We start from the raw sequence: 14,682 nt of genomic DNA, 5'->3' as shown, positions 1-14,682 counted from the left end.
GAATAAAGAGAAAGAGGGCTTGAAGGTATATTTGAGCAAATCACAGCTGAGAACTTCCCTGATCTGGGGAAGGAAACAGGTATTCAACTACAAGAGGTAGAGAGGACCCCCTCAAAATCAATAAAAATAGATCAACACCCCAACATATAATACCAAAGCTTGCTAATGCCTGGGATAAAGAGAAAATTCTGAAAGCAGCTCAAGACAAGAGGTTCTTAAGCTACAGGTATAAAAACATTAGGCTGACAGCAGATCTATCCACAGAGACCTGGCAGGCCCAAAACGTCTGACATGATACATTCAGGATGCTAAATGAGAAACACATGCAGCCAAGAATACTTTATCCAGTAAGTCATTCAGAATGAAAGGAAAAATAAAGAACAAACAGAAAATAAAGAATCTCTGATCACTAAACCAGCACTGCAAGAAATAGTAAAAAGGATCCTGTAAGTAAAGAGAGAGTCCAAAAGTAACATAGACCAGAAGTAAACAGAAACAATCTACAGAAACAGGTATTTTACAGGTCACACAATAGCACTAAATTAAGAGATTTTAATAGTTACTCTGAATGTAAATGGGCTAAATGCTCCAATCAAAAGATATGGGGTATCACATTGGATAAAAAAGTAAGAACCATCAATATGCTACCTGCAAGAGGCTCATTTTAAATCTAAAGACACGTCCAGATTGAAAGTGAGGGGGTGGAGAACTATTTATCATGCTAATGGACATCAAAAGAAAGCTGGAGTAACAATATTCATATCAGACAAATTAGATTTTTTAAATAATTTTAAAAGATTTATTTATTTATTTGACAGAGAGAGAGAGAGAGAGAAAGAGAGCAAGCAAGCAGGCAGAGTGGCAGTCAGAGGGAGAAGGAGAACCCAGCTCCCTGCTGAGCAGAAGACCTGGCATGGGGCTCAACCCAGGATCCTGGTATCATGACCTGAGCCGAAGGCAGCTGCTTAACAGACTGAGCCACATAGGTGCTCCGACAAATTAGATTTTAAGCCAATGACTGTAGTAATGATGAAGGACACTATATCATACTTAAAGGGTCTATCCAACAAGAAGATCTAACAGTTATAAATATTTATGCTCCTACCTTGGGAGCAGCCAAGTATATAAATCAACAAATAACAAAAGTAAAGAAACATATTGCTAATAAAACAATAATAGTGGGGGACTTTAACACCCCCCCCCCACTGCAATGGACAGATCTTCTAAGCAGAAGATCAACAAGGAAACAAGGGCTTTGAATAACACACTGGACCAGATGGACTTCACAGATACATACAGTACATTTCATCCTAAAGCAACAGAATACACATTCTTTTCGAGTGCACATGGAACATTCTCCAGAACAGATCACATCCTGGGTCACAAATTACTTCTCAACTGGTACCAAAATACTGGGATTATTCCCTGCATATTTTCTGACCACAAAATTTTGAAACTTGAACTCAATCACAAGAGGACATTTGGAAGGAACTCAAACACTTGGAGGTTAAAGAGCATCCTAGTAAAGAATGATTGGCTCAACCAGGAAATTAAAGAATTTAAAAAATTCATGGAAACAAATGAAAACGAAAGCAGAACTGCTTAAAACCTTTGGGATACAGCAAAGACCATCCGAAGAGGGAAGTACATAGCAATACAAACCTTTCTCAAAAAATTAGAAAAGTCTTGAGTACACAAGCTAACCTTAGACCTAAAGGAGCTGGAGAAAGAATAGCAAATAAAGCCAAACCAAGCAGGAGAAGAAAAATAATAAAAATCAGAGGAGAAATCAATGAAATAGAAACCAAAAGAACAGTATAACTTTTCAATGAAACTAGAAGCTGGTTCTTTGAAAGGATAAGATCAATAAACCTCTGGCCAGACTTATCAAAAAGAAAGGGGAAAGGACCCAAAATAATAATGAATGAAGAGGAGAGCTCACAACCAACACCAAGGAAATGCAAACAATTTTAAGACCAGATTATAAGCAACTATCTGTCATCAAATTAGGCAATCTGGAAGAAATGGATGCATTCATAGAAATGTTTGACGTACCAAAACTGAAACAAGAAAAAATAGAAAACCTGAGCAGACCCATAACCAGCCAGGAAATTGAAACAGTAATAAAAATTCTCCCAACAAACAATAGTCCAGGGCCAGATGGCTTTGCAGGAGACTTCTCTCAAACATTTAAAGAAGAACTAATACCTATTCTCCTGAATCTGTTCCAAAAAATAGAAATGGAGGGGCACCTGGGTGGCTCAGTGTGTTGAGCCGCTGCCTTTGGCTCAGGTCATGATCTTGGGGTCCTGGGATCGAGCCCCACATCGGTCTCTCTGCTCAGTGGGGAGCGAGCCTGCTTCCCTCTCTCTCTCTCTCTCTCTGCCTGCCTCTCTGCCTACTTGTGATCTCTACCTGTCAAATAAATAAATAAATAAAATCTTAAAAAAAAAAAAGAAATAGAAGGAAAACTTCCAAACTCATTCTATGAGGCCAACATTACCTTGATCCCCAAACCAGAGACTCCACCAAAAAGGAGAATTATATACCAATATCTCTGAAGAGCATGGATGCCCAAATTCTCACCAACACAGTAGCCAATAGGATCCAACCATACATGAAAATGATTATTCACCACAACCATGTGGGATTTATTCCTGGGCTGCATGTGTGGTTCAACATTCACAAACCAATCAATGTGATACATGATGGTCCTTTCAATTGAAGCAAATTGACAAAATATGACATCCTTTCTTGATTAAAACTTTCCACAGTGTAGGGATAGAGGGAACATACCACAATATCACAAAAGCCATCTACAAAAAAGCCCATAGCAAATATCACTCTCAATGGAGAAAAACATCTTTTCCCCTAAGGCAGGAACACAATAGGGATGCCCACTCTCACCACTGTTGTTCAACATAGTAACAGAAGTACTAATCTCAGGAGACAGGCAAAAAAAGAAATAAAGGCACTCAAATTGGCAAAGAAGTCAAACTCTCACTCTTTACAGATGACATGATAATTTATGTGGAAAGCCCAAAAGACCCCACCCAAAACTGCTAGAATTCACAGAGGAATTCAGCAATGTGGAAGGACAAAAAAATAAATGCACAGGAATCAGTTGTATTTCTATATACCAACAATGAGACATAAAAAGAGAATTAAGGAATCAATCCCATTTACAATTGCATCAAGACCCATAAGATACCTAGGAATTAACCTAACCAAAGAGGTAAAAGATCTGTAGTCTAAGAACTACAGAATACGTATGAAAGAAATTGAGGAAGACATAAAGAGATAGAAAAACCCTCTATACTCATGGATTGGAAGAATAAATATTGTTAAAAGAGTCTGTGCTAGCCAGAGTGATCTACACAGTCAATGCAATCCTTATCAAAATACCATCGACATTTTTCAGAGCCGGAATGAATTCTAAAATTTGTATGGAAACAGAAAAGACCTGGAATATTAGAGGAATGTTTAAAAAGAAAACCAAAGCTGGGGGCATCACAATGCCATACTTCAAGCTCTATTACAAAGCTATAATAATCAAAACAGCATGGTAGTGGTGCAAAATCAGACAGAGATCAATGGAACAGAATAGAAACCCCAGAAATGGACCATCAACTCTATGGTCAACTAATCTTCAGTAAAGCAGAAAAGAATATCCAGTAGAAAAAGGACAGTCTCTTTAATAAATGGTATTGGGAAAATTGTACAGACACATGTAGAAGAATGAAACTGGACCATTTTCTCAGACCATATACAAAGATGAATTCAAATGGATGAAAGACCTAAATATGAGACAAATCCACCAAACTCCTAGAGGAGAACATAGGCAGCAAGCTCTTTGACCTCAGCTGCAGCAACTTCTTGCTAGACATATCTCTAAAGGCAAGAGTAATAAAAGAAAAAATGAACTATTGGGACCTGATTTCAAGATAAAAAGCTTCTGTACAGCAAAGGAAATAGTCAACAAAACTAAAAGGCAATCTATGGAATGGGAGAAAATATTTGCAAATGACATATCAGATAAAGGGCTAGTATCCAAGATCCATAAAGAACTTATTAAACTCAACACCCAAAAACCAAATAATCCAGTTAAGAAATGGGCAGAAGACGTGAACAGATATTTCTCCAATGAAGACATACAAATAACCAACAGATACATGAAAAAATGTCCCACATAACTTGGCATCAGGAAAATACAAATCAAAACCACTATAAGATATCAGCTCACACCAGTCAGAATGGCTAAAATTAACAAGACAGGAAACAACAAATGTTGGGGAGGATGCAGAGAAAAGGGAACTGTCTTACAGTGTTGGTGGGAATGCAAGCTGGTACAGCCATTCCGGAAAACAGTATGGAAGCTCCTCAAGAAGTTAAAAATAGAGCTACCTTGTGACCCAGCAATTGCACTACCAGCTCTTTACCCCAAAGACAAAAATGTAATGATCTGAAGGGGCACCTGCACCCCAGTGTTCACAGCAGCAATGTCCACAATAGCCTAACTGTGGAAAGAGCCGAGATGTCCATTGACAGATGAACAGGTAAAGAAGATGTGGTCATATATACAACGGAATATTAGTCAGCCATCAGAAAGGATAAATACTTATCATTTACATCGATCTGGATGGAACTGGAGGGTATTATGCTGAGTGAAATAAGTCAATCAGAGAAAGACAATTATCATATGGTTTTACTCTATGTGGAATATAAGAAACAGGGCAGGACAGTAGGGGAAGGGAGGGAAAGCTGAATGGCAAGTCAACAGAGAGGGAGAAAAACAATGAGAGGCTCTTAATTATAAGAAACAAACTGAGGGTTGCTAGAGAGGAAGTGGTTGGGGGGTGAGGTAACTGGGTGATGGGCATTAAGGAGGACACGTGAACATTGGGTTATGAGCATTGGGAGTTATGTGCAACTGATAAATTATTGAACACTACATCTGAAACTAATGATGCACTCTATTGTTGCCTAATTGAATTTAAATTTAAAAAGAAGAGGGACACCTGGGTGGCTCAGTTGGTTAAGCAGCTGCCTTCGGCTCAGGTCATGATCCCAGCGTCCTGGGATCGAGTCCCACATCGGGCTCCTTGCTCGGCAGGGAGCCTGCTTCTCCCTCTGCCTCTGCCTGCCATTCTGTCTGCCTGTGCTCGCTCTCTTTCCCTCTCTCTGACAAATAAATAAAATCTTTAAAAAAAAAAAAAAAAATAAATTTAAAAAGAAGAAAAAAAAGAAGGAAAGAAAAACTGTATTTCAATGAGAATAACAAGGCCCCATATTAGCCCTCCTCCTTTTTGTCTTCCTCCCCCTACTCTGCCTTTTCCTTCTTCTCCTTCTCCTTCTTCTTCCTCTTCTTTTAGTTTACTCTAAATGTCTTCTGCTTCAGTTTATGCTCCTTCAAACCATCCTACCCCTTCTGAGTGATTTTCCTCAAATGCAAATTTTATTATGCTATCATGGTTATGATTAAAATTCTTTGGTAACTATCTAGGGTCAAGCACAGATTTCTTAGCAAGGTTTACAAACTCTGCATCTGGAATGATAATAATACTAGCATAAAAAACAAAAGGGCAGGTGGAGCAAATGGAATCAGGAAGGGGGTTTAACTAAGGTAGCTTGAGCCAGTTTTTCTAGAGAACTACTACTTGTTATCCAATAGAAATAAAGGTTTATTCCTTCTCCTATGTTCATCTATTTTGTTTCTTAAATTCTACATGAGTGAAATCGTATGGTATTTGTCTTTGACTAAATTCACTTAACATAATACTCTCTACCTCCATCCATGTCATTGCAAATGGTGGGATTTCGTTCTTTTCTTTTTTTTTTTTACGACCGAGTAATATTCCATTGTGCCCTTTTGATTTCTATTTTAATTTTCTCCTTTGACCCATAAATGCCATGTGTTATATGTCTAGCCATTTATATTAAATTTTCCTTCCATCTCATGAGAGTAAAAATTCCTTAGTGGAGGCTGATTTTTTCTTTTACTGTGTTTTTAAATTTAATTTGCCATAATTTTATTTAACATTTGTCTTCATCTATATTCATAAATGTATTGTGTTTAATTTCTTTTCCTTTTTGTTTATCTCTTTTCCTTTATGCCTCTTTCCTCCTTTTCTTTGCATTTTTCACCTATTGGTATCAGGTTTGTACTAACTTTGTAAAATAAATTCGAAGTTTTGTTGTTTTTATGTTGCATGGGATTTTAAAAGGATTTATTGTTAAAAATCATCTAACCCTGAGTCTTATATCTTCCTAGAAAAAAAATTACTTAAGATAGGCTTTTACCTCACACATATTCTTTTCTGTTCTTTTTGGTTATGTCTGTGAGCTTAGACACAAAGTCAGAGCATAAGGTTACTTGAGGCATAGTCAAAGAAAGGATAATGGTCAGAAATTCTGCTTAAGTACTGATCTGTTTTTTATAAACATATTTCTATATAAAATATATCAAACACATAAAAATATAGAGAGAAGTATAAAGAAGAACACATCTTTGACAAATATGTTCACTTTGTCTTTTGAAACTGATACTTGATGCTGCTCATGTTACGAATTGCAGCTATGTTTTGACAGAGCTATTTCTCTTTGTCATAGAATGTTTACTTTGAAAATTTCATCATCTAGTGATTTTTAAAAAATATAAATGGTAAAATTTTTATATCAAAACAAGTTATTATATATATAATACAAACTGATTATAAGATTATGCAGGCTGCATGCTAGTTACATTAGTTTTATTTAGTTACTATATAGACAATAGAATATACTTACAATAATTCTGACTCTTAAAAATAAACAAACTTAACTTTGGCTTAATTTTTGGCTCAACTGTGGACCTCTGGGCAAATTATTGTCTTAAGTTTCTTCCTCTTTGAAATGGTGAATAATGGCTATTTTACGGACTTATGGTGAGCTTTGCTGTGAGCAAAAGTGTGTAAGGTGCTTTGTTGGCTCAGCACCAACTGCATGGTAAGTATTCAATACAAAATGGACTCATTTGATTTCAGCAGAGTTTTTTTCCTAAAGAAGATTATATTCCTTTATGTCCTTGAATTTAGGAAATGAAATATTTCTTATGGTGTTTTATGGATTAAGGGTGTCCTCAGCTCCCAAGTAGGTAAGAACTGATCATATTTGCTTCTGTGAAAAAGGAGGTGCCCAACTTGTTGTGTCTCCTCAAAGCCTCACCCACCCGCCACCCCTCCAGGCTCTTCTTTGAATCAAGTGTATGCCTGGCTGGAGGGAGAAATGGCACAGAATCTGTATCACTTGGTGTTGTCACACCACAGGCTGCTCTACAGAAAACACACCTGTGGGCCTAGTCTTTTCTTCTAGTGGAAAGAAGGGCACATGCTCCCAGTGCTGTTTTTCTTCCAGGTGGAAGAGGAACTTCTCAATCTGGGGTCACATTTAATCATCATAGACCCACACTTCCAATTTCCCACTTCTACACTCCCTAAGCTAGGACACTATTTTATGCTTTGCAACAGCTCACAGCCTCATCAAATTGAAATGAACAAAGTTTTATTGACCTTTTATAACAAACAGACAATGTTGTTTAAAAGAAACCAAAAAATGATTCTGTTGACAATGCATGTTTTGGTCTGGTAGCCTTGGTGGTTGGTAGTTCACTAAGGAAGCCATGATGGTAAACTTTCCAGGGCGTTCAGCCTTCAGCAGCAGTATTTAGGGAGATTACTGATTTGCTGAAATATGAATATAAAACACCTGACTCATCAAATGATTTCCTAGAATAGTTAGCTGGGTGGAGGCTCGCCAAGTTAATAACTAAACCCAACCCACGAGTCTATTGGCAAAGGACATATTTATGCTTAATGACTCTGTATCCACCCAGAAAGATAAAGAGGCTTTGATATCCTGCTCACTTGACTGGGAAGAGAACATGACTCATTAGTACTAAACCAGTCTTTTGGAGATTGTACCACAACAACCCAGAGGCAGGTGATGAATCAAGAAATAGAACTTATAAAAGAGAGAAAATCTTGTGCAAGAGGAACATAGGGCAGAGCAAATAATCTTTGCATTATGAACATGTGAGTCAAGATTCACGCTACTTTAGAAAAATTAAACACCTCTGCTGTAGAACATTTCCTATCTAACTATATTGTTATATGATCTGAGGTATGTAAAGCATCTAGCCCAGAAAATCTGGCTGGCATTTAGTCTCACTCAGTATCTGTTTCTTCCCTTCATCTCTGACCTTTGCTTTTAACTTTTATTATTATTATTATTATTTAGATTTTACTTATTTATTTGTTAGAGAATGAGAGCACAAGATGGGGGAGCAGCAGGGAGAGGAAGAAGCAGGCTCCCTGCCAAGCAGGGAGCCTGCAGTGGGGCTCAATTCTAAGATCGCAGGACCATGACCCAAGTCAAAGGCAGACACTTAACTGACTGAGCCATCCAGGCACATCTATTTTTACTTTTTTAAGAAAAAGAGTACTTTGAGAGGGTACTTCTATATAGCTTAATGTTAGTTTTGTTTCTAAGGTTTGGGTGTTTAAAGTTTAGCGCTCTCTGTTGGTTTTACAATTAACAATAATTAAAGATGACAGCAAATTTAGTCATCTGTATCAAATTTCTGCCATATGGTTCAGAAACCATATGAGGGAACATTTTGGAATGAAGACTGTCAGCTCACTTTGGTATGCTTACTATGATTTTGCCTAAAAAAATCCTGGTACATATAGCCAGAACATGAATTTTAAAATATCACTGGAAACTCCATATAGTTACTCATTTTTGAATGCTAAACTACCAGATTTGACATTTTAAATTTGGAACCAGTCTTTCTAGTTCTTTCCCTGAAAAAAATAAATGATGCTTTGAAATATTAGCAAATTTCAGCTCTTCAAAAATAAATTATCCTGCAGCCTTAGAAAAAATGATTCCGCACCATTAAAAGTCACTGCATTTTGAATCAGGGAGACGAACACTCTCGCACATAAAACCAAATGTAAATAAGGAATGAACAATCTAAAATATTTGAGTACCACCCAGTCACCTAATTCATGTTTACTTAATGTGTGCTGGTAGTGGTTCTAGATAGTCAGGACTTCATTAAACTTAAATGTATGAAATAACCTCAAAATAATTTTTTCTCAATAACATTTAATTATACATCTCTCACTTAATGATTTTTTTTTTTTTTTTTAGATTTTATTTATTTATTTGATAGAGGTAACACAAGCAGGGGGCGTGAGAGAGGGAGAAGCAGGCTTCCTGCCAAGCAGGGATCCCAATGTAGGGCTCCATCCCAGGACCCTGGGATGATGACCAGAGCTGAAGGCAGACGCTTAATGACTGGGCCACCCAGGCGCCCCTCACTTAATGATGTTTTAGCAAGTTTATCTTTTCTAGAATATGCTGATATTGTTATCACTAAAAAATAATCACAAAGTTTTGCCTGAGTATATATAGAATTTTGATAGGTTGGATTTTATCTCTTTAAAGAATCCATGCTCTTATTTCAACTCCCTCCCTTCCCCCACACCCCTCTGCTCCAACACACGCCCTTTGTGGCAAGTTTCACTTCGATGGATATAGCTTTGTTGTTGGGCCAGTCTGTCTACAGACAGGATGTAACTTGTAAGAAAGAGGACTGGTGTTCCAGGAGGATTGAGGCTACCAAGCTAAGGGGCAAGCTTACCTCTTCTCTTTGCTTTTGTACCCAGTATATGCAGAAGTAGGACACTGTAACTCAACAGTATGAGGAGTTGTGACTGATATCCAGCTCTTTGTAAGAAAGAGGAGAGAGTGCAGGATGTAGGATAATTGAAGGGCAGTAGGTACTCCCAAAAGGAAGAAAAAAGAACCAGAAAGGGTGATTTGAAGACTTTAAATATTTGGCAGCTTCATCGTACCTAAGGGGTGTGTGTGTGTGTGTGTGTGTGTGTGTGTGTATGTGGGTAGGTGGGTGTGGGTGTGGGTGTGGGTGTGGGTGTGGGTGTGGGTGTGTATATACAGGAAAGAACCAGCATTGTGAAACATCCCTAAGCACCCCTGGTCAACCTGCCTCTCTTTGAAAAACAACAATAAAAACAAGCTACTTTAAATAATCTCATAACAGGAAATAACCCAGGGGAAGCCAGAGAATTGTGATGTGGAAAACCCTAAGAACTCAGAACAATAGAAATGAATAATTTATTAAAATAGCATGTATAATTGAAGTTGAGATTAAGTAGAGGGAGTTTTAGGAATCCAGTGTAGTTTACTAGGCATCAAATAAGGTCATGCAAGCAACTATGAGTCAATCTTTTGCCAAGTATCAATAGAATTTTAGTACTCTCCTCCTCAAATATAATTGCAAACCATATTTTTGTTTTTTGCATTGCAACTTTCTTAAATTTAAGTAATAGTAGCAAAGAATGAAAATATAGAAAAATATAACTAGTAAAGATGAATGGGTTATTGTAGACCATAAAAGACATCCGTGTCATAGTTTACATTAGTCAAATTAGAAAGTTTATCCTACTGTCATGAGTAGAGATGTCATGTGTGCACTTGTTATCAGAGAGCCATTGGTTTTTATGGGATAGGATATCTACTAAGAATAAAATTCTGAAAATCATTCCTACCCACATCTGATCTAGATGATGGTGGGAAGAGGATGCTGAAAGTAATTTTGTATCTTTCTATCTCTATCTATCTCTATCTATCTCTATCTATCTCTATCTATCTATCTATCTATCTCTATCTATCTCTATCTATCTATCTCTATCTCTATCTATCTCTATCTATCTATCTATCTCTATCTATCTCTATCTATCTCTATCTATCTCTATCTCTATCATACAAACCATGCCATAATGAAAAGTGTGAAGGAATAAAGTTCTTTCCCTATCAATTCTAATTCTAATTATTATCTTTATAGTTTGTGTGATGTCAAGACCTGTATTTCCCTTTTCTTCCTTGAGACACGGAACTCCTCTGTTGTCTTCTATATTTTTTATTTTTTAAAAGATTTTATTTATTTATATGCCAGAGAGAGAGAGAGAGCGCGAGCGAGCGAGAGCGTACAGGCAGGCAGAGTAGCAGCAGAGGCAGGGGGAGAAGCAGGCTCCCCGCTGAGCAAGGAGCCTGATGTGGGACTCGATCCCAGGACGCTGGGATCATGACCTGAGAGCCAAAGGCAGCTGCTTAACCAACTGAGCCACCCAGGCGTCCCATGTTGTCTTATTATAAACTTTTTCTCATGCAGCCTTTAACTTTTCTTCGTTGACCTCTTTTGTTTTGAGAGAAAATAAAAGTGGAGAGAGGGGTTACATCTGCACTACCATTCCAGGGATAGTGAAGTGTATGAGAAACTAAAGCCCAGTGGCAGCTCCTGGAAGACTCATTGTTTACAGCTGGATTATTCTGAAGAATTTGCCTTGAAAATTTTATTTGTAACATACACCTGATCATTCTATTACTTCTTTCCTTACTACTATTCTTCATTCTCCTTTTTTGTTTTCCTCGGTTTGATTCATTGCCATTCAATAAATTGTCTTGTCCCTCATTCACTGGCCATTTCTTTGAGGTACTTTTATACTGACAGCTGACACTTTGAAAAGAGGGCAAGTACCAATTCTACCTATTGGCCAGCTTTATTGTCAATCCCAATGCCATATGTTGCTTTGTGGATGATGTCTGGGGTATTTAATAAATTATTTGTTGAAAAGATCAATGAGGGGATTGCCTATGTATTGTAGTAAAACAATACATGAATGCTGCTGACTGCTACTGAATGTTAAAATTGAACTAAAGTGCATTTATCTACATGAACTAGTTGAAATAATTGATTCTAACATGTCTGTTTTGCTGGAGGTACGAGTTTCAAACCACAATCAGATAGGGGATAAAAAAGATTCTCCAGACTTTTACACTAAGTATGAAAAGTCAGGTATGAGACATGTTTCTCTGACTAAGCCGTGTACTTTATATAGCTTATTATATAATCAGTTATGTAATCTTTTAGATAGCTGAAAGGATATTAAAACAATAATCTTTCAACTATGCTTTCCTTTTCTAATAACTGGCTTGCATGTTAATCAGCATATTCAAACTTCCTTCTTATTTGTTTTTAAAAATTCTAGGAAATAGTGTTCATTGTATGCTATGAGAGATTTTATTATAGGATTAAAATCCTTTCAGTGGACAATAGAGGCATGAGACAGGGTACAGGCATTCTGTACCATAAACCAACACTACTCTGATAGGTAAATCTTGAAATGGAACAAATTTAATTTTTCCTACTTTGTACTCTGGCAAAAGTAGCCAAGTTATAAATTTTGCTTGTCACATCTTACCTCAAGTTCTCCATCCTGTATCTGTCTAACCATCTTGTTTCTGTGTTCGGAATACTGGAAGAGCTGCTAGGGGAAAAGAAAATCCTGTGAAATTTTTTTTTTTTTAATATTTGCAATTCTCTGGCTTATGCTTTTCATTCAACGTCTTCTGTATCCTCAATGTGGTCTTTTTGGGGGAAGCGGGGGACAGGGCCATCTCTGGCTACCATCCTGTCATCCTCTATTGCTAACCTTCACTGTGTACCAATTTCCCATATTTGGCCATAGAAGGCCTTACTCTTACTTCATAGACAAAACTAAAGCAGTGTAGACAAAACTAAAAACTTCAGCTTTACTAACTGCCATCTACAAACTTACTGCTTCCACACACAACATCCTCACAGCTTTCTCTCTCTTGCAGTAGAAAGAGCATCCTCCTTTTGACAAAAGCCAAGCTGCCTTTTTTATTGCTAAAAATCCCAACCATCATCTGAGCTTTCAACAAGTCACCATCTCTGATTATTAGAACAAATATAATAATGAAACATTCTTTGAAATATTGAGAGAATCACCAAAATGTGACACAGAGATAGGAGGAGAACAAATACTATTGGGAAAATGGTGCCGATAGACTTGTTCAACGTTGGCAGGGTTGCCAGAAAGCTTTCTGTTGTAAAAAAGGCACTATCTGCAAAGCTCAATGAGGCAAAACTCAATAAAATAAGGTATGACCATATATATTTGAATTTTTTTGCATTTAACATATTCTTTTCTTTCAGCAGAGTGATGATTTGTACATTGTCTGTATTTGCCATCTTCTTTCTTATAACTTTATGTCTTTGTTCTTTTCTGTTTCATTTGGACATTTCCTCAAGCCTGTCCTCTTTTTTGAATCCATATCTATTTTTTTTGTTGATTCCCACAAGTTCACCCCTCTAATAGTTTCATTTTATTCTTCTATTCATTCCTGACCTGAGGTCCATAAACTCACTTTTCATTTCTGTTCTGTTCTCTCTTCACCTCTTTTTTAATCTGTTAGTCTTTTGGGTTCTTTTTTTTTTTTTTTTCTTTTTTAAGGAATGGCAAGTTTTAGAAAGGCATTACTGGTCAGGCTGCCTCTCTTTGAAAACCAACAATAAAAAATAAACTACTTTGAATAATCTCATAACAGGAAATAGTACACTGAAAACTGAAGAATTGTGATGAGGAAAAATCTAAGAACTTAGAACAACAGAAACTAAATAATTTAGTTTCTTTGAATCTTGGGAGAACTATTTCCTTGATATTGACCTATTTTCTAGGCAAGGTCTTGAAATTCTGTGTTCTTTGTTTGACTTTGGCTTCCTTTTCTTTGTACTTTTTCATTGGTGTCTATGTTTCTATCAGGGAAACGGATGTCTTGGAAAGAATAAAAGATGAAAACCAGCGATAGTTTCTGAAATTAAAAAATTGTATATAACAAGCTTTGAGGGAAAATTTTATAAACTCCTTAATCCTCCCCTTTAACATGCCAAAGACTGAATCTGGATGATCTGGCACATAGATTTCTAATGTGATATAGAAAGGATACCTCTCAGCCAATGATGGTGAAAATTTTTATGATCTACACACAGGAGGCTTGCTTCCTGACAGTAGAACAGTAGAAGGAATATATGGTACAGAGAAAGTTAAGAAAAAAAAAAAAACTGCCTGTTTTCCAGCATGGAATGGAGAGGAGAAGGGGGTGGGGGATAGTGAAACATGTGTCCTAATTTTGCATGCATTAGTTAAATGAGGGTAACAAGAAGGGGGAGAGGTAGATAGCTCTTGCTTCCGTTTCCTACTTAGGATTCTGAGAGAAGCTTCTCTCTCAGAATCCTCTGCAGAAATCCGGGCCATCAACTTAAGCAAAACAGGATCACATATTTAGAGGCTCTTAAGTTTTAGTGTCCCTGTTGACTTAATTTGTGGCCTTCCAGAGGCAGAAGCAAGGAAAGGATTTGGGTATAGGAGAATTTATGTGGGATGTGTTTCCAGGGTACACCAAAAGGTTATTGGAGAAATTAAATGAAAGAGAAGAAAGCCAGTAAAAGTGTTGTGCAGAAGAATGCAATTGTTTTCCTCCTTTATAGGGAAAAACCCAGATCTCCCTTCTCCTGTGTATCCCCTTTACTACTTGTTCAAAACACTTCACTTCTGACACTTCTGGTCACCAAACATGTGGAAGTTTTTCCAGGCATCAAGCAATTCTCTAGGATACCAGCTGAGTATCCCACACTTTAGCTCAGTTCTGATGGGACCTACGTGGAGACAGTGTTCAAGCTGACAGGTAAAGGGCTCTGTCCCACAAGACTTTACTTCAGATGCCAGCCACAAGTCATCGATCCCCAGGTTACCC

The sequence above is a fragment of the Mustela lutreola genome, chromosome 6, assembly GCF_030435805.1.
Source record: "Mustela lutreola isolate mMusLut2 chromosome 6, mMusLut2.pri, whole genome shotgun sequence".
NCBI classification, from domain to species: domain Eukaryota; kingdom Metazoa; phylum Chordata; class Mammalia; order Carnivora; family Mustelidae; genus Mustela; species Mustela lutreola.
The sequence above is the reverse complement of the archived record's forward strand: the minus strand, read 5'-3'. Positions refer to the sequence as shown.